Source organism: Bombus vancouverensis, chromosome 4 (assembly GCF_051014615.1).
Source record: "Bombus vancouverensis nearcticus chromosome 4, iyBomVanc1_principal, whole genome shotgun sequence".
NCBI lineage: Eukaryota > Metazoa > Arthropoda > Insecta > Hymenoptera > Apidae > Bombus > Bombus vancouverensis.
The window spans coordinates 10,157,246-10,177,922 of NC_134914.1; the positions used below are offsets into that span (position 1 = coordinate 10,157,246).

Sequence of the window (20,677 nt, forward strand, 5' to 3'; positions counted from 1 at the left end):
GTAAGACGTAGAGGGGACTGCGGTACTGGCAGATAATACTATTAATTTACTTCCAAGAATCGTAAAATTACGATGAAACTTTAAATTGGATATTTTATCTGAGAATCTTACTGGATGTGCTCGGCCGGCACTCTTTCACCCCCTTTTCGTTCTCCACCCTGCAGGTATCCGGAGTTCCTTTCTTTTCTCTTCGTCCACGATTTCGAGCGCCGTCTCCTTTCACCGTGGCTCTCGCATACCATTCAACGGAACAACGTTTCCATCGAACGAGCTGTCTAATCGGTCTTATCGCAGGAATATCCCTTCCGCGAGCTTTTTAATGGCGGCCTATCAAAACGGCGGCTACGGAAGAGCGTAATCAAGAGCCGGGGCTATTAAGAGACTTCCCGATGAGAAATTCAAGGTACCAACTTCTTTGAACATCGTGTGGTTTTCGAAGTCGTGACCTAACAATTCGCGTGAGAATTGTAACAAATTGACTTTCAACGTCTCGAACTACGGAGAATTGGTAATGATCTTCGTCTACTTATTTAGGGGACGCGATGTAAATTCAATTGGCGGATCTTGAGTTTGCCTGCGAGCAAGTTTATAGGCATTGAATATTGTTAGCAGGAAATAATTTAGAGAAATATTTTCAATTATATATGATATATGATTTTTCTGTTAAACAGGTTATGATCGACTTATTTAAGATTTGATTCGAGTGAAAGAATGGAATGCATTTTTAGCGCTTCGTATATATTTCACAAGAGAAATATGCGTTAAGAATAATTAAGCCGAGGATGTTTATGCAATTGATATTTTCCAGCAAATAATCGTTGGAATAAAATCTAAATAGAGATTAGTTTTATCATTTTTGCATCGAAGATATGTAATTAAGTAGCTACGTATTTATTTAGACTAATATGAACTTGGTCTAAAAAGTATACGTGTCATATGTGATTTAGCCATAGCTGTCTACAATTTACTGTGTCAGCATTAACACTAGAAGTGTCACCACCAGTCAAATTGTTGACTGATTTTAGAATTTTATTTTAAAATTTCTACTTCATGTTATATTTCTTTCCCGCAATGATGTAGTGACTTAATGACTAAAGAGAATAATATAATGAATTTTATTTTGATTTTCATATATTCGAACTCAAAATAATTTTGTATCAAGGCTGCTTATATCAATACCAGTCAAAATAACTGGTGCTTGTCAAAGTATAAAGGACTCGTGCAATCTGTTTATCGAACCCCAATTCACCAGTTTCCTCGTTTTGTACAACTTTCCACACTTTTTTAAAATTTGTACTGTGTATCATTCAATATGATTTTTTTTTTATTTATTAATATTTACAATCAATTCTCGAATTGAGAATTTTCAATAATTTTTTCTGGCGTGGCGCAGTAACATGGCTAATTATTTATAATAAATTTATAATTTATAATAATTTATAAGTAAGTGTTATTCATTCAATATGATGATATCAGTTATCAGGAAAATTCCGGACCGAACAATTCCGGATCGATTTCCGGTTCTACAATTTTATAAATGTCAACCCTCGTTTAGGGATCATGGTCCCAGATGGATAACATGGAATTCCATGGAAAGTAATAAACCAATAAATATAAAAATACTCTATTATTACGTATTTTTTAAATCCCAGTCATTTTTACTGGTCTTGGTAGAAATAGTTTCGTGTTAACTACCGGTAGTTCTACTGTTAAGTAACTTTGGAATTATAGCGTCGATTTCTACTACATATCTCATTTAACTATTCATTGAAATAACGTGTTATCATCTTCAGCTCTCATTACGAAAATCAATTCTCATCTTTCATTTCAATGTACACAAAACTTCAGCAACCTAAATGATCGACGTTCGTTCAGACTCGTAGATGTTTGGTAAAGCGATAGCAAACAGGGTACTCCGAGTAATAGTTCTCGGTGGGATCGTGCGATCGTTAATTTGCCCAGTGTGACTTGACCGATGCAACTGATAACCCATCTTCTATCCTCGAAGTTTCACGGCTGGCCAAACTTCCTTTTCCGCGCAGGAAGTTCAACGATCTCGTGGATGTCGCTATTGGACGACAATGAGCCTAAGGTAACCAGCCTCACCATAGTTGTTGTTGCTGTACGAGTTGGATGATGTCTGACCTCGGTTTCCGTCGTTACTCCGCCACTTCCTCAACCGTGAACTTGCCTTTGAAGGGAAGCTTCTAGCTTGAGTATTTCTACTTACGCATTGCCCGCACCGTCCCACCAAATTTCGTCTACGTTATATTCGGGTAGACTTGAAGATGTTCGTTGAAAATATTCGTAAAATGTAAACAGCAATTAGATATCGTGAATATATTTCGGAATCATTGATAACTGGTATAAACGTAAGAAATTTTGGGTTAATTACGAAGGACATTTTTTGTGAAACATGTTTACATTTACAAGAATTGTAAAAAATTTTATGATATAATTTTTTTATCAGAATACCTTTAGAAATCGAAATTAGGGAACATAGTCGTGCATGCAATCACGAAATGTTTTCAGTCGACGAAGAAAGAGAAGAATGGGTAAATACATAAAACGGAAGAAAATTAAAAAAAAATTTAACAATGTATTTAAATGTAAAAATGTAACAATAATTAGTTTCTAAGTGTAAGAAACTGAAATACCAAAAATTTCTAATCGATATTTGTAATTCTTTTTCTCATAATTAAAAAGACATTTCAGCTATAGACAGATTAAATACCACTTGCACGTTCGATAGTATTTTGTAATTACATAAAAAATTATATTTTACATGAAAAAATCATCTGGAATGTTTCCATTCTTTCATCCCTTAAAGAGTCTACCGTTTCACCAGTATATACTGATATTGTGTATCGGTGTCGACTCCCTTCTGATGAAGTAAACTACGGTGTTTACGAAAGGTAGGCGACAAACCCCACGTATAGCCGAAAACTAACAGCGATGCGGGTCGTGAAAGCTTAAAATACTCCGGCTTGAAATTTTCGTCGGCACTGCTGCGCCTGAAAATATTTTGTGCCTTGCGGCACTCAAGATTCACTCGTTTTCATTACGTTCCTTTTTTCTGCTCTTTCTTTTTCTTTCTTTTTCTCCATTTTACTACTTCTCCCTCAGTTTCTCTGTTTGCTTTTAAGCACTTTCCCTTATTTCTCTTTTCTATCTGCTTCCCCTATAGCATCTTTTCTTCTTATTCCTTTTTTTAACAACTTTCATCGTTCCATCCATTTCTACCTCTGTTTCTTCTTTTGCTTAAGATACATTTCGAAGTCTCTTCAACGATGCGATCAAGTTATTATTCTTTGAAAATAAGACTGAAAGATCTTTCCAAATTTCCCACTTTAACGTTACAAACGAAATCGAAATGACTAATTCACGATTTCTTCTAGAAATTTTAAACAACGATGCACATCCAAGATTTTTTTAACAAAATACGATATAGATAAATGCTTTGCTTTTCTTTTGCATTAGTTCTAGCACCGAACGACACAACTTTTCTCTAAAATATATTTCTCCATAGTACAAAATATAGCGTCCTTTTTCCGTTATCCAAAAGTTACCTCCGCTAGAATTATTCCTTCGATAACTCTAAACCACGGAAACCTTAATCATCGAAACTGCGCGGTCGCAAATAATCCTTCGCAGTTGCAACGTGTACAGGTTTTCCGGCACGAAGAGCTGGCCGTATCCTTTTCTAGGTGGACGATCGCCATGGGAGAGTGTGCGCGCGGTTGTGTACAAAAATACACGAAGAAATTCCTGGTCCACGACACGGCTTGAAAAGGGTTTGAAAACGTTGGAGGAAGAGAGGGTTGGGTACATCGGGGGTTAGATGGGTATTTTACGTTTGAGGGGTCGGTAAGCTTCTGATGTATTACTGGCTGAGCCTGCGGAGTCAGCGCTGCCGGTCCAACAAACTGGACAATCCGATTTTTTCCTCCTCTCTCGCTCGTCTCTTCTTCCCCGAGACGGAATGAAAAAGGTCCACGACGAAACTACCGATTCCGACGAACGCCGACTAGCGCCGCGACGCTCTTGTGCCCGCGCCAAGATTCTCATGGCAAGATACAAATTGTAATCCGACGTGATTGGATCGCGAAATTAGCGGTGCGTTAGTTGAACGTGGACGTTTCGCTGTACCAAGGAAAATTGAAGCGTTTCAGTGAGATTGGATCGTGTGCGATCTCTCTTTCCTTTTTTCTACCTATCTTTTTTGCATATAATATCGCGTGCAATTTGTCATAGATCCTCGGTTTGCTGAAAAGAAGAAGACGCGAATATAGAAATGGAAAATAGAAATAGAAGTAAGAAAGTGATTAATTATCGGAGAATATATAAATAAATAAGTATTTAACTAACAATCTTTGAGTTTGGGAGATTTCTCATAGAAATACGCAACTGTAAGACAGTTTTATATAAAAATGAAGACTCGAATAATTTTCATTCTCAATTTTATAGAATTACTATTCCGCTCACAGATATTGCACATAATATATGTAAACCGAGACGTTTTATATGTACATTCGATCACGTCAATGTAAAATTTTGATGTGAAAATTTAATTTTTGATATTTAACTCTTTCTCGTAGTATCAAATATTTATTTTCACATTATACTAAAATGTGTGCAAGAAAATGTATTCAAAATGGGCAGCTAAATTATTGAAACTTTAGAAAGTATCTACCATTTAAATATCTTTGCCCATTTCACATTATAAGTAGATTCATTATTGTAAGTAGAAATAGAATTTATTGTAGACGCATAAAATTGTTATTTGCAAGCCAGGAATTGATTTCAGAATATGGTACTTAATATATGTATATATATATATGTATTTTTATAGCGTATAAATGAAGAAATATATTGAAAATTTTGCGCAGATTTTTCATCATTCTTTCTGATTTTTGTGCAATGTATATCTACATTGTTCAATGAAGATTCGATATATCATATGATCCCTCGAAGAGAATCGACCGTCTGTGTTTCATACTGGCCAGAAATGTATTTCGAAACGGGGTTGCTGGATTTTGATTGACTCTTTAGCGGACGGCGCTCCAGTTTCGATGGATTATTTCATTTCCGCCAGTGAGATCGACTCGTTGCGTGCTTTACGTGTTTCGAGGCGTACGAATTTTTGCATTTAGTCGTCTGTTCTTTGTGGTAGCCCTGTTGGCCGCGTTTTATGTCTACACTGAACGAGCAAATTTAATTCCATTTTTCTTCCTGGCTGACAACTTAACGATAACGAAAAACGATTCACACATATATCTTTTTCATCTCGTATGTATATAATAAATACTGTTTCGTTCACGTTAACAGCCTTTTTTGAAGAGACCAAAAAGAAGTATTTGAAAATTCATGTTTTAACGAAATTTAATACACGTGGCAAGACGTTATAATTAATCCTGTCATATTCAACGTTCAACTTTAAAAAAACATTGCATTTTAAAAAATGGCTATCTAACTGTATATGTGCAAATGCAGCAAATGTGAATTTGAAGACAGAGGTATAATTATTATGACACGCTATATTTTAATACTATGATGAGCGATATTTGTCAAATTTTGCAGAATGTATATACTTATCACACTTCTATAATCGACTAAAATAACTTTCATCTACCTCTGTCTAGCGAAAAACATATTTTCGTTTCGAATTTCTCACACGTCGAACTTTTGTAGAAACCACCGTAGCTGGAGGATCTTCTTCGGAAATGGAAACTTCCTCTCATAAGTACGCTTTGAGCGTGTATCTCGATCGACAATAATAGTTTCGATCCAGTAAATCGCGACGACAGATCTCCGACTAATTATCTTCAAGTGGTGTCACTCGTCGTTAAAACTAACTGGAACAACCGAAGGGGTGTGCTTCCTGGAACTGGTTCCGGTTATGTTTCCGCGATACCATGCGCATCTGCATCTGAACGCGGCCTACTTATTTCGCAAATTGACATGTACACATTAAAACAGATAGCATCTGTTTCAGGGGCTCGCAGTTTCGGGATTACAATTTTGTTGCGCAGCTCTATTGTTAAATAACGGATGATTGTTGGAAATTTGTATTTTTACCACTGCGAGCAGAGATTTATTTCATACGTTACGTAGCATAACGAGTGCCCCTTTTTAACTGTTTCGTTTAAATTTCCATATTATTTACACAACACAGCGTTTATTAATTTTTTATAAGCGCATGTAGATGCGCAGTCCAATTTTTTTTATTGTTACAAACGACATAGAAGAGTTACGAAATTTTAGAATATCGACAATTAAAAAATCTTCGAGCGAAAGGGTTCTCGATCCGACATTTCGCTATCTCAAGGTAAACGTATTGCTTGAAGGTGTCTTACAAGGAGAATTTGGGAACCTCTGTTCCAACTCGTTCCCTCCCCGTCTTGTTATCTTTAAGCTTCTTGCTTTTCCACCCCTCCCGTCCATTCTCGCATTGCGCTTTCTTTCATTTCGCCTCAGACTGATAAATTCCGTTCTTCTTCCTCGGTTTCTCGGCCCGAACGCTCTTATTCCTCCCTTCCAACCTTATTCCATTCGGCCTTTTGTTTCCTTATTTTCCACCCCCTTCTTCCTTCTATGGTTTCTTCCGTTTTTCGAGGTGCTCCTTTTCTTCCGTTTAGTCGGGCGCAAAGATACGCACAAACGGTATCATAGTTTTCCTCCGTGCTTTCGTTCCTCTGTTTCCATTTATTCGCATTCGTGCGTTATGCTATTTCTGTTCGCCTCTACTCTTTTCTCTCTTTCACTGTTTTTTTCTTCCTCTTCTTCTTTATTTTTACCTTCGCTTTCTTGCCTTTTTGAACAATGGCGAATACGCGTGCAAATTTTACCGGCACAACTACCGTCCTTTCTCTCGTTTCGTCTTGTCGTTAGCCACGTAATCTTTTATTCATTCGCCAACCGTTTTAGATTCCTTTCTTCCGTTTATTTTATCGCGAGCATGATAGACGTTGTCTGTTTGCTGTTCTCCACTTTCTTGCCGTTTCTCTAACCTATTTTCCATATTTCTTGTCTGGGATTTCTTCTTCATCGATTTCCCTGGTCAATTCATTCTAGGTCATAATTTTTTTATTCGTTATATCGTTCCAAGTGTGTAAATTTTGTTCCCTTTTTTTTTCTTTTGGATCTTCTCTGTTATTTGTTCTTTTCTTTCTCCTCAATTTTCTCCGTTGAATTCCTTCAGCCATATCTCGTTATTCTTTCGAAAGCTCCTTTCTCTTCTCTGTATTATTTTCTTCGCTAACCCCCTAGCCTTCTCCTAAATCTTCTTATGGCACCACTCGTTACATTTTCTTTTCACAGCCGCACGCTTTTTGTGAAAATACACTCGCGAGTTCACCCACGGTCTACATATACACGTTCGCGTCCCGGCACACCTTTCCGTTTAAGTCTTTTTGTTAATACCATCTTCGCTAGGATATTTATAATTCGATCTATATTACGAGAATAAAAAGAATCTCTTATTTTCTTTACCACTTTATACCTCGTAATTTATCACAATTCCTCGTGTGCTAAAATGTATTTATACATGTCGTGAAGAAATCTAAGAACTTTCAAAAATATCCTCAGCTTTCCTAAAATTTTGTAATCTTAATCATGATAGAAACCCTGCTCTTCGACTCTCAATCAATTTATAATTTTTCCACTCGCAAATTCAATTCTAAATTCAGAACTCATCCCTTCTAAACGTACCTCTTATCGAAGTTTTACGAACGTAATTAAAGAAAGAAAAATATTCTCAACTCTCTTAAACCTTCGTAACTAAAATTTTAATTATTTACAATGAAAACTTGCCGCTCTATTTCGGAATTCGAAACACGCGACACACGCATTGCCCATCAGTATCTCGGAAATGTAACCAGAAAATGAGGCCCCGATCCTTGCGCATTTAAACGAAAGCTGGGAAACCTGTTTAATAAAGCAGCCTGAAACTTCGTAATCTCAATCACAATAAAGTGCTCATTCTTCAATTCTGAATTCAGAGCTCGTCGTTTATAATTCTTTCAGCTCATGACCAGCCCTTTCTACGTATATTCTCCATCAACGTTTCAGGAATTTAAAAAGATGGATGCCGGAGTCTTTTCTCTGCTTTGCACTCGCTTCTCCATCTTCCAACCCCTCGTTCTCCGGTCACGCTCGTTTCGCGTTTCCGCGGACGCGCGGAAAGCCACGCGACGAGCAAGGCTGGAAAAGAATATTAAAGGAAACGAGAGGGTACGCGTTTTCATATTTCGACGGCGTCTTAGGGGCGCGTGCGCCACCAGTGACGGGCCTGGGTTTCGATTCAGACAGAGAACGTCGTGTATTCCCATGAGAAGATATAGAAGCGCGAGATGCGTTTGAAGAATGCTGGTGACGAGCTTCTTTTTCTGGTATCTTCTTCTTTTTCGACTTGGATATAATTGAAACGAACCAAGCGTATGGACAATGCTTCCTGTTTCCTCTGTTTCGACATTCGGTTGTGTAATACTGGCAAGAAACGTGTATAGGATACGAGACTAATGAAGTTAATTTTGAAAATTTATTTGCATGATCGCTGTGGAATTGGTGGATTTGGCGTATTTCATTTGCAATTCTTCTCAGTTAGTTTTAATTTTATTTGTTTTAAAATTGTGAAGATTTTCCAAGGTTTAGGTCACTTCTGTCGCCACTTTTTTTTCTGTCACCTAAATATTAGAGTTTTAAAAGATTTGAAGAAATTAAATAAGAGATTAAGATTTTCAAGAAACTAGGAAATTAAATCATGAAAATTTGTTGTATGTCTGTGGTTTATGTAGTCGGCTTTCGAGAAATCTCCTCCGCAATGTATATGTCTTTTCTCTTTTAACTGTACGTAAATTTGTTCAAGTTTCTCGCAGTCGATGTAAGAGGATGTTCATACTATAATTAAGTTCTGATACGAGATATCAATTATTTTTAACATAGGAATTATTAAATAATCGTTTGTTCGAGCATGGCGGACGAAATGATACATTATCGCGATAGACTTTTGCTCGAAGCTGTCACATAAATTTCTCTATTCACAGAGAATCGCGAATAGTTCTCCGTTTAAACACCGGAGCGGTTCACGATAAGAAGTTCAAAGATTAATTTCGAGGGAACGAATTACTTCCGGGCAAATGGTAATCGGGTTAAAAGTTTAATCAAGGCATTGATTACCGGTAAGAAATGAAGCTCAAACGGTTTGTTAAGTCACTCTTCCAAGGAAGGTAAATCGTAAAAAGGTATGCGATAATTATAGTTTTATAATTATTTTCTCAAAATACAAATCTTAAATATACATATGTACATGTATATTCGTAACTCTTTTAAATTAGCTACAACATACAATATAGTGACAATTTTCTCACGAATATGATCTTTTTATTTTATTACCAACATTCCTACGAAATGGAATTTTCAATTTGACCTTCAGCTTCCAAGGTTAAATGTTTATTTAGCCTTCCCACAAAAAGGAGATTTCGGTTTGACCTCAAACTTCACAGGTTAAACATTCGTTCACCAACCACACGAACATTTACGGTCAAATATTTATTCAGCATTTATCGAGTATTCAAGATCAAATATTTATTCAACATCTCCACTACGATGGAGCTTCCAGTTTGACCTAGGTAAAATGTAAAACGTCCCGAAAATGTCGATTGTGTAAAGTGAATCCTACCAGCGTCGCAGAAGTGGAAATCAGTTGCCCATCTTTTCTCCGGGAAAAATATTCCCGTTTCGGTGGAATGCTGGCTCGCAGGCAACTCAACGCGCGCCTTATGTCTTCCGTGGCATTGATTGAAGTATGTCTTCCGTCAGAGCAGCAGGATCGTCACGACATTTCCGTCTTGGTAGCGCCGTTATTTCATTACGTATATCGGATATCAACTGTCGAATAAAAACCAAACGAAAAGAGCAACGCTTCCTGTAATATGTAGCTGGAAAATCGTCTTTTAAATGCAGTTTATTGCGATGAATTTGCTGTGTCCAAAAATTTGCAAAAGATGAAAGCGTCGAGTCGATCGAAAAATTCGTAGCGTTTCTGCCAGCAAGTTTTGTCAAACAATGAAATGTTCGATCAAAGTTAGTTGGATATTAACCAGTTAGCTGTTTTTGACATTCTTTTGAGTTATGAAAAAATGGCAATAATTCGTGTTGTGACGACACCTGTCAGTAATAAAATTAAAAAATAAAATTGTCGGTTCAATTAATTTTTAATTCTGTATTATAACAGCCACACACAGTATGTGTTTCACGAGTATACTCGTCGTCGTTTACTTTCTGCGACACATTTTACGTACCCGCTTTTCAAAGAGGTCGCAACAGCTAACTAGTTAAGAAGAAACTCAATCATCTACAGAAATGATCTATGCCGCAATACGAAAATCACGAGACTGCTTAATCGTTGGCGAAAAATGTTAACGGAAATGATATTCGTGCGAGACAACACTGTCGGGTTATAACGTTGATTAGTTTAATGGCTTTTGATTTAATGGTCGGTGGATGGTGCAGGTCGGCGCGCTCGCGTGCGTTCGCCTGTCGCATTGCATGCGACGCGCGGAACGACGTGCGTTTTCGTTAACGTTCCACGCCGACCGGGGCTTCGTTTATAATTACGCCACCGCGAATGGTAATCGGTTTATTTAAAAAGCCTTTCAACGTGTCTCGGTAGACCGTGGCGGCAGCCTCCATCCCTCGTTACACCTCGAAATGCGCAAGGCGTGAGGCGTGGAATTTTTCCCGCGTGCATCAACGTAAATCAATCGGCTTCCAGTCTTACTGAGAATTCTGTCTTGATCTCCTCTCTTCCTTCAATGTGGTTTAATTTCTCTCCCTTACGGTCAAATATCCTACATGATTAAGAAAGACGTATTGGCACTGAAAGAAATGTAAGGCAAATGTGAGGAAATTATTTGTATAATTATACTGCGCCGATCATTCGATAATTTAACGCAAAAGTTGTATAATTTTTTGATATATATGTGGGATGGTGTGACGTCAGGGAGGGACGTCAAGATATGTTGACGTTGTCAAAGAGTGTCGTGAGCGTTGCCAAGGTATGTTTGGAAAAAAGTGAGCGTGGAAAACATTGTAACGAGAGTTGAGAGAGTCAGAGTTGAATTTACCGTCGTTGTGTGAAGATCGTTGTGTCGTTGTGTCGTAGAAGTAGTGAGTAACGAATACGTGAAACGGGGTTTTATATTCGATTACGTGCGAGTGCAAACGATATTGTATTAATCATACTGTTACCTACAATCTAATAATATAGCATTTCTACATATATTATAAAGACTGTATACCGGTTAATCAATAATTCACCTCCAATTAACGACAGCTGAGAGTTCTGCTCTAAATTTTTAATTTTAAATGCAAAATAAATGATTACTGATGAAGATCGAATACTGGAAAATGTAGAATATCGACAGTAATATTCTAGCAAAAAGAATCACAAATTCTCAACAAAGAGAATGTAACATTACAGTAAACAACAAAGTTAAACACGAAATTTCTACATCTTTTGTGCAGCACATAAATCCGTCGGACGCAGAGTTAAAATCTTAAAGAAGAAATAGAATTTTAATTTCCAACAAGCAAAAGAAAGGGCACGTCGAAAACGCAAAGCGCAATCGAAGACGATTGCCTCGAATCGGCTTTTTCGAAAGCCGATTTCTCTGTGACAAGGCCGCGTTGGTTGCGTCTGGCCTTCTTGCAAGACATCCACGTAGCAAAGGAGGTTGAAGGAAATACCCTTATGGGTGGAGAAAAAGAGGAGGTTAAACGCAGGACGTTTCCGAAGCTCGATCGGCTGGAAAGCGAGGAATCACGTGTCACAACGGCTGACATCTTCATGAAAATCGGCACGTGTCACGAGATTTTCGCGACTGCCTACCAAACTAGCTCATGTTTTCCGCTTCCTTCTCTATTTTCTGCACAGATGTACAACGAATTTTTGATCTAAACGAGACGCGATCAGACGTTTTATTATTTGACAGAAACTCATAAGAAAAATGCTACGAAATTTTCTAATGGCTGGATACTTTTATCTTTTCCAATTATAATTTCGTTGTACGATCAGGATTATATTTTGTGATAATCCAAAGAGTTGGAATAAATTACTTTAAAGTTATTGATATATGTATATTAAAAATATTATTTATATTTCTAATAACAACTTTCACTGTATTTTTATCCATTGTAATTTTAACAAGGATTTTATTCTAGTAGTTGTGTAAAATGGGTAAGGATTTCATATTCGTGAGAACCAAGACGACAAAGTGAAATGAATTTACTTGCAAGAGATTCCAGGTTTTAAATCCGCAGAATTATGGGGATTTGCTATGTGTGTGCCACCTGCGAGTCTTTGTCTCGTTAAGTACATCGACAATGAAGCAACACCGCTTTAAAATGTTGTGAAACAGAAAAATCTCTCGATCAACAACCAACTAAATCGAACAACCTAAATAAATAAAAAATCTTCTAAAAAAAAAAGAAACCATTTTTATCAAATGCTATTATTATTCATCTAATTCTATTACAGTTCTTAAATTTCTTCTTTTTTAACGATAAGAAGACACGAGTAAATTAAGAATAATCCAAAGAAGAGATAAACGAAACACGCACTCCTCTAACGACGAATATAATAAAATAAAATCGAACGTACAATAAAACTGGAGAATTCTCAAAACCTTTAAAAAACGCCTCAAGAAAAGGAACACTCTGCAAAAACAATAATGGTCTTGAAAATCGCATTACCAGACTACCGTCATTCTTCTTTCGAGCTCTTCTTTCGTACCTGTCTCGAACCTCTCTAGTACCAACGAGACAGGCCAGAAAAGAATACTTCCTTATATTCCACGAGTGACTAGAACGGACAATCTCAGCTGATCGAACGAGGAGGAACAGTCTTAATAGACAGCTAAAGAAGATCCTCCATACACATTCTCGTTATATGATAAGAAAAATATAATTTGCCGTAAACAAGTAAATTATTCGCAAAAAATTCATAAAAGCGATAAAAATAATCTTTGAGTATCTTGCGGCACATTGAAAAATTTATTGGTTAGATTAGAACTTTAATAACTTAATTACAACTATGGAAGGCAATTTTTAATCACTATTAATAGCCATGAATAGCGCAAACAAATTTTCTCCTATATTTTGCACTATTTTAGTGTACATCTTCGGCCCTGCAGAGGGAGAGATGTAACAAAATATAATTTATAAAACAACGCAATTTACTGAAAACAAGAAGTAAATTACTCACGAAAAATTCATGAAAACGATAAAAATCATTTTCCAGTATCTCGTCGCGTTCCAAAAAATGTATTGGTTCGATTCAGATTTTAACTGAAATACCCCCATAGAAGGCAATTTTTAATCACTATCAGTGGTGATGAATAACACGGAAAGATTTGCTTCTATATTCGTTATATACACTCTAGCGTACGTCTTCAATCCCGAAGAGAGAGAGGCGGATAAAAAGAAACAAAAGCAGGAGGAACAGAGAAAGTATAGATGGAAGATGGTACAAAGGTGTATAAGGGGGTTGTATCAAGCTTCTCTCAGCTATCGTCGAAGGTATTTGCCGCGAGGTACATCGGCATCATTAGAATCTACCCCCAGGTAGCCTCGCGGCTCTTTGTATCCTGCTCGTCGCCAGTTTTTTGCCTTCTACCCCTCGATTCACCCCATAGATCGTCTTTCCGCTGTACCTAGCATCCCTCTTCCGTTACAGGAACACAGGATGAATAGCGTTTTCTTTATCAATGCTTTGAAATCTCGATGCGGCAACGGATAAGACCGTGGAGAGATGATATCGCGAGAAAACTGTCCTAAGTGCGGCGACGGAGGGGCGAAGCGTGGCCCTGGCGTCTCAAGAAACGGAATTAGATTTGTTAAGAGGCTGTCCTGCCACCGGGAGTTCCAGGATGAAAGACGCGACGATGGCGTGCACCTGCATCCACTCGGCGAATAATAATGTCGTAGCTACGTCCACTGGCGATTTGCTTAATTTATTCTTAACGAGTCGCGCGAAACCAGTCTCCGGTCTTTGTGAGAAGGCTCGTTGATTGTTAGAGAGATGGACCTGATCGTGATGATAATTATCGATCGACGATTCCTACTGATCGTACGGCGAATGGAAATCGGAATTTCTCTGTCGCGGGTAAAGGGATGGATGTCTCGGAGAAGGGATAGGGGTAGCTGAGAAGTTTGAAGTTCGTCGTAGGGCGAATTGAATAATCTTAGCCGGGCCTTTGTCCTTTGGTAATTATGTTACATTTGAATTAATCGAGATGCATATTATGGACAGTTCGACTGTTTGAATTTCTTCTTAATCCTTTGCGGCTCGATGATCAGTTTGCCCGGACATCGATTTCATTCTGGTAGGTTCAATGTCCAGTCTGTTTGGACAACGATTTTATTCTGGTAGATGCGATGTCCAGTGTTACTGAACGATGATATTTTTTCTGGTAAGTCCAATGTTCAGTCTGATGTGTATTTGAAATGTGATTTGAAGTATATCGTGTTTGGTCTCGTGTTAATTAGAAACAACTCACAAATACTAATAGTAAACGTGTAATTAAAAAAGGTGAAAAATAAAGAAGTTTCATCATTATCTCATAAATACATTAGTATCGTTCCATGGACGATTGAATTCGGATCAAGTTGCGTTGCTTAGCCGTCGAGCTTCGCGCTTCACTCGATTTCAGTGTATCTGGTTTTTTCTTCCGGCTGATAAGTCCGAACAATTCTTGGAACACTTGTCTTCCTCGATCTTGTTCGCCACGTGAGTCCAAACTTAGGACGTTAGTTTCAGCTAGCAATTGCTGATGTCGGACCTGCCGGTGTCGTCTATGTAAATACCTGGTACAGATCTGGCGAATAGTACTTTGAAAGTAATCGCGGACCGCAAAGTGTTAACAGCAGTGTATCGCTGTGAGAAAGAATTAATACAATGCAAGTAATATACAAGAATGAGGGAAATTATAAATCGAGCAAATTCCTATATTTATGTAAAATAACGGTTCAGGAAATACGGCGAGGATACGTGAAAATGAGGAAGAAATTAAACGAGGAAGAGACACAAGTAACGAAGTCTTTCAACGTTCCCAAATATACGAAATAGTAAGACGACTAGCAATTGTGCGTTTGCGTTGCAGAAAGTTGAATAATTAGCGGGATGTAACGAGCGCATATATTTTCCAAGGCAATGGTTTTCGTTTTTAGAAAAGCGCTAATTAAAGGCGAGTGGGAACTGCCGTTACGCGAAGAAGAATACACATGTGTGGCATTTTTACATCTTCGTTTCACCGTGAATTCATTTTGCAACTCCCGACTTTCGTTCCTTTTCCAACTTGTTTTTTATTTCTCTTTCTTCAACAGACCTAGCGTAAAAGCGCAAATAATTTTATGCCGCTACCACGCGTATTCATTTATATCGCTATTAAGAAAATAAGCGAACAAACCGAGCAACCCCGTTCGTAATTTCGAATTTTGCCAGCGGCGAAATTCTTGTCCATTCGACGATCATTAACATCTGTTCCTAGTTAACCGGATTGGGGAAGGTTGTTGGGTGGCCAAATTATTTGTTATCTGGAAAATTGTTTAGAAAATGACCTACACACTTTTCCTCAGAACTTTCTAGTCTAATTAGAAATTTATTGGCAAATGATAATTAATAATATCAATTAGATTGCTGTTTGTGAAATGTCGTTTCTTCGAAGTTTGAATTTGTTGCATTTATCGTGAATTATCAACGACAGTAAAAAAGTAGAAATTTGTTATAGATAAATAGACTTATAATAGAGATATCAGAACTTTGTTATTTATTATTGTTATTTATTCGTATGATCTTCTTGTACGAGCTCAAAAGAGAAAATAACGTAAATGTTGGAGATAAGATAAATTTATTACAATTTTTAATGCACTAAGTATACATTAAATGGAACCATAAACGAAAAAGTCGTAACAGAGCCATTGCAAGAATTTTTCAATTATAGAATTTAAAATTTTTTATACAATCGTAATAATGAAACCAGCTAATCATTAAAAAAGCCTATTTCATTATGTGAAAATTATTTTCATCCATAACGTTCTGAGCGAAAAGTTGTGATAAAGTTCGGATTCCTCTGTATTTTTTTGGCAAAATTGTTGACACTGACGACCATTGAATACGAGGTTTGAACATTGTTTGATTTTAGTTACTGTCATGTCTGGCACAGAGTGAACAGACGTCTCCAACCCCCACGAGCTCCATTAATTCCTGTTGTGTGCGCACGCCAGTGTCTATCTCCAGACTTTGTCACTTGTCAGATAAAAAATGATGGATTTTCCATCGCAGCTTCGACTAATTACGGTAGACAAAGTCCCTTCTCTTTTCTCATATATTTTCGTACTCTTATCCATTTTAAAATTTAAATACGTTAACAACGTAATATATATTGCGCTTTGTATGCCCTTCGTGATATTCTTTTCCATCTCTTCCCCTTAGTTTTAAAATTAACTCAAATCTAACTTTCTCGTAAACTTCTCAATTTTGTTTCCATGACCTACTAAAATTTGACTCAAACTCTCTTAATAAATTTGAGCAACTCTTTGAGTCTCTAAACTTAACTTAAATCTACCCCAAACTATGTCACAAACCAAATTGCTTTTTTCACGAATCCGAAACGTTCGTTAGAAATTGTTTAAACTATTATTCGTTTCTCTCTCATCCGACACACTCACTTGATGATACACATTACCAATTTTTGACCAAACTTCGACAAGTTTAACCAACAAATTAATGCAATAATTTCATGATAAATTTTCTGTTTCCAGGAAACAATCTTCAAAATTCGTTGCTTACGTAAATTCAAGTCCACAAATCGGTCTTCGCATCAACTCTGTGCGCCACCCCACGGAATCAAGTTCTTCTTCACGTAACGCGATGACATTGCGAGCCACGCGAAGAGAGATCGCGAGAGAGGAGAGGAGAGAGCGGCCGAACGGTCGAAAAACAGTCGGTCACGTGGCTGTACGTGCACAAGAGCGGAAGGAATACCCTTTTGCTTACTAGTGGTGGAGGTAACGGAGGGTAAGTATTCCAACGTGTTTAGTATTCCGGCGCCATTTGATTCCTCGGCTTCGGTACGTGGGCCGCATTGTTTTCGAGGCTGACATCTCACTAAGGCGAATAAGGAGGGTCGAGTTTCGTGGGAATTCGCCCGAGGAATATTATCGTGCCACCACCGTCTTCGTTTTTCCAATGTCCGTCTAACCCTCCCTCAACCCATTCGTTTCTTTATTTCACGTGTTTGTTAAGGATAGCTCGTTCCACGCGTTAATTCTTTCGATTCTTCGTTGATTTGGTTCGTTTTCGCTGAGAGAAGTTCTGTTAAGAGTTCTTAACGTTTTATCAAAAGCGTCGTTTTTACGATGAACGAAAACGAGGAGAAAGATTAATCGTGTTGCTTAAACTTTCTTTATGGAGCTTGATGTGTTACTCATAAATTGCACTATGATTATTTAAATTATTTAGAATATTGTTGAGATTATTTGAAACACTATGTAAATTATTTAGAATATTATTTAAATTACTTACAATACTATTACTTTCTCTGGATATTTTTACACAGATTTATATACAAAGGTTCCAAGTACTATTAACATTCCAAACTCATTTCAACAGCAACAACATTTCGGTTTTCTACTCGCCGAAAATCTATGAACAACAATGTCAATAGAAACTCGAAGAAGACAAGCTTCACCGAGAAAAACACCCCTCAAATAAAGTAAAATCAGCCAGTGACCTTTCAGTCAGCTTCTCATTTACCACGCTCGATGTTCCATTCCCTCGGTTTATTATGCTAATTCTAGGGTCGTGTAACTTCCATGTCTTCTCGACATTAGTATAAACCAGCCAGGGTCGCCTGAAACACTAAATTTCGCCGCGCGAGTACGTGCAACCCTTCGAAGCCTTAACGCGAGACAAACCTAGCCTCTTCGACGTGAATTCACGTTCCAAGTTGCGTACCGTGTGTGTTTTCACCGCGACTGCTTTCGCTTCGAAAGTTGTCGCGGCAACTTCCTAAACACCGCCGCCACCCTTCATCCTCTTGCTAGCTTCTCGTTCACCCGGTTGCCTCTGCTCGCCGATTAAATGGAAGATTAACCTTGCGACACGAGCACACGATACCCCCACGTTCCTTGATACTTTAATCTTCGACGCGCGCCAGTCCTTTACTTTTACACGTAGTCAACGCTGGGAATCAGGGGTTGCGTCCTTGGGGATTAGATCGATCAGCGTCGAATGCAGCCAGCTACCGGGTGTATGTTGGATAGATAAGGGATGGACGCTGAATCGAATGCAAACTGAACTATTTACTATGATTTCTTGCCGAGGATTAATGGCTATTTCGATATTTTGCGGGTGAAATTTTGGATTTAGGGAGCATTGATTTCAGCGTTTAAAATATTTGTAATTAACTGGGGTATGTTGGGATATATAATGATTGGACGCTGGATCGAATGTAAACCGAACTATTTACTATGATTTCTCACCGAAATTAATTGGTATTTTGTTATTTTCTGCTTTTGAGAGAATTGATTCCGATGTTTGAAATATTCATAATTAAGGGGTGATTCGCTAAGCTGCAAGTATTTCATTGATTTTGGGGCTGTTGTCGTTTTGCTCTAGATTACTCCATGCTCGATGGTTTCTTATCTTACACGATTTATAGAGATATTATAATTTTTAAATGTTTTATGTAGGGTGGTTGGTAAATTGGTGGTACAAGCGGAAAGGGGGTGATTCTACGCGAAAAAAGAAGTCGGAAATATAGAATAAAAATTTTTCGTTTGAGGCTTCGTTTTCGAGAAAATCGACTTTGAATTTTCGCTCGGTACGCGTGCACTTTATCGCGTCTCGTTAGAACGGATCTCACTGTAGATTGTTGTCTCGATGGAAAAATTAAAAAATAAATTTTTATCCTATATTTTCGACTTCTTTTTTCGCGTAGAATCACCCCCTTTCCGCTTGTACCACCAGTTACCAACCACCCTGTATATTTTCTAAATAAACATGTTAAGATACATGTGTCGAATAATTTATAATCCGTTCTGACGCGTTACATAACTCGTTAATACGCTGCGGATTTTTATGCAACGCTGCAGAAATGTATATAATTCACACGATACACAAAGGCGAATAAAATATGCAAAGTGTACCGATCATTGGAAATTAGGAATAAATGGAAATGCTTTTAGGTAGAAGATATAATATATGCAAATCCGCCAAGCCAATAAATAAACATGAAGCTCAACCAGGAGTAACATATAAATATTTTTCCTGTCCCATAATAAAAAATATTCCCCATATGACAATCGATAATCCAACCCTTTATATTCTACAAACCCAATCCATCTCCCTCTGCTATACAAAGCGCTTCTGGCAAAAAAATGTCCTACGAAAACTACAAATAACATCTTCATCCATGCAGACCGCAAGAGGAGTTACCGCCCCGAGACAAGGGTGGCCAGCCTCCCTGTTACGTTCCAAATATTATTCTCCCAAGAGATTCGAATTCATCGTGGCCTGATACGAAGAAACTTGGCATGAGAAACTGCCAGGCGAGAGAAAGCAGCACGGATCGAACGAAGCTGGGGGTGGCTTCTCCGACCACCGTTTGAGAAAGTAGCAGCAGTCGAGACGGGGAAGAGACGTCGGTGGTTGGACCACAACGACGACGATCCCGGCCGTGCTTTCACGTACAGGGAATATTTCCTTCTGGCCGGCGCCACGGCGCGCGAAATTCGGGTAAACAGATTCTCCGTGTGGAATTCGTTCGATCGATAGGAGACGCGACCCTTTCCCTTCCTGCCAAACCAGTCGAATACCGAAGGGAGACGAGTTAGTCTGTTGTGATAAGGATGCTGGGCAGAGAGGAGAGATGGCAAGGTTGCAAGAAAAGGAGAAGAAAAAAGGGAATTGGGATAGAAGAAGGATGATATAGGAATGTGGGGATCATAGGTTCAACGAATCGAGGAATAAGATCAGCGTTGTTTTTGCGAGGTTTCAGGGGCAAGGAGGTTTCGTTACGGATCGCAGGATAATTTTGGAAGGATATTTTTGTCGTTTATAATAGAGATATTTAGAGATTTCGTTTAGAATTTTGTTATTATATCTTAATAATACTGTGTAAAATTACGATAGATACTTTGTTTCTAACTCGAAGTTTGTATATTTGAGAATTTAATCTTTTTAAACGAGCGATGGCTCTGTGAGAAATTTACAGAGCAAATCTCACCGAGCTATTTTTGCCATTTACGTATGTTTCCTGTATAACGCAGAGCTTTGTTTACCCGAACCAATCGACCAACAAAATACAATAATCGATGACTTTGGATAATAGAGGCTCGTTTACTACCCCCATCAGACACTGCTATGAGTTTCGATAATGGAAGTTGACGTTCGTACAACCGAGGTTTAACAACAATTTCGACACAACTTGTGTTCAATTATATATCAGATTAGACAAAACACACGTACGACTTCAGAGTGCGTGTTCGTATAACTGAAAGTACGCTGGAGCGCGCTTCGAATAATAGAGGCTCAGTTACGAGTTCATATAACTGACGGTAAACAAAAACTGGTTCGTATAAACGAGCTTCGGATAAACGAACTTCTGCTCTATCT

At 38.0% G+C, this 20,677-nt stretch overlaps 1 protein-coding gene across 1 annotated transcript in view; it reads left to right on the forward strand.

The window, feature by feature from the left end:
- P5CDh1 (delta-1-Pyrroline-5-carboxylate dehydrogenase 1) overlaps positions 1–20,677 on the forward strand; it is a 171,162-nt gene that overhangs the window by 65,135 nt on the left and 85,350 nt on the right. Inside the window, exon 8 of the transcript XR_013058305.1 lies at positions 16,822–17,077. The gene's annotated coding sequence lies outside the window, so the exon portion shown is untranslated. The remainder of the gene's footprint in view (positions 1–16,821; positions 17,078–20,677) is intronic.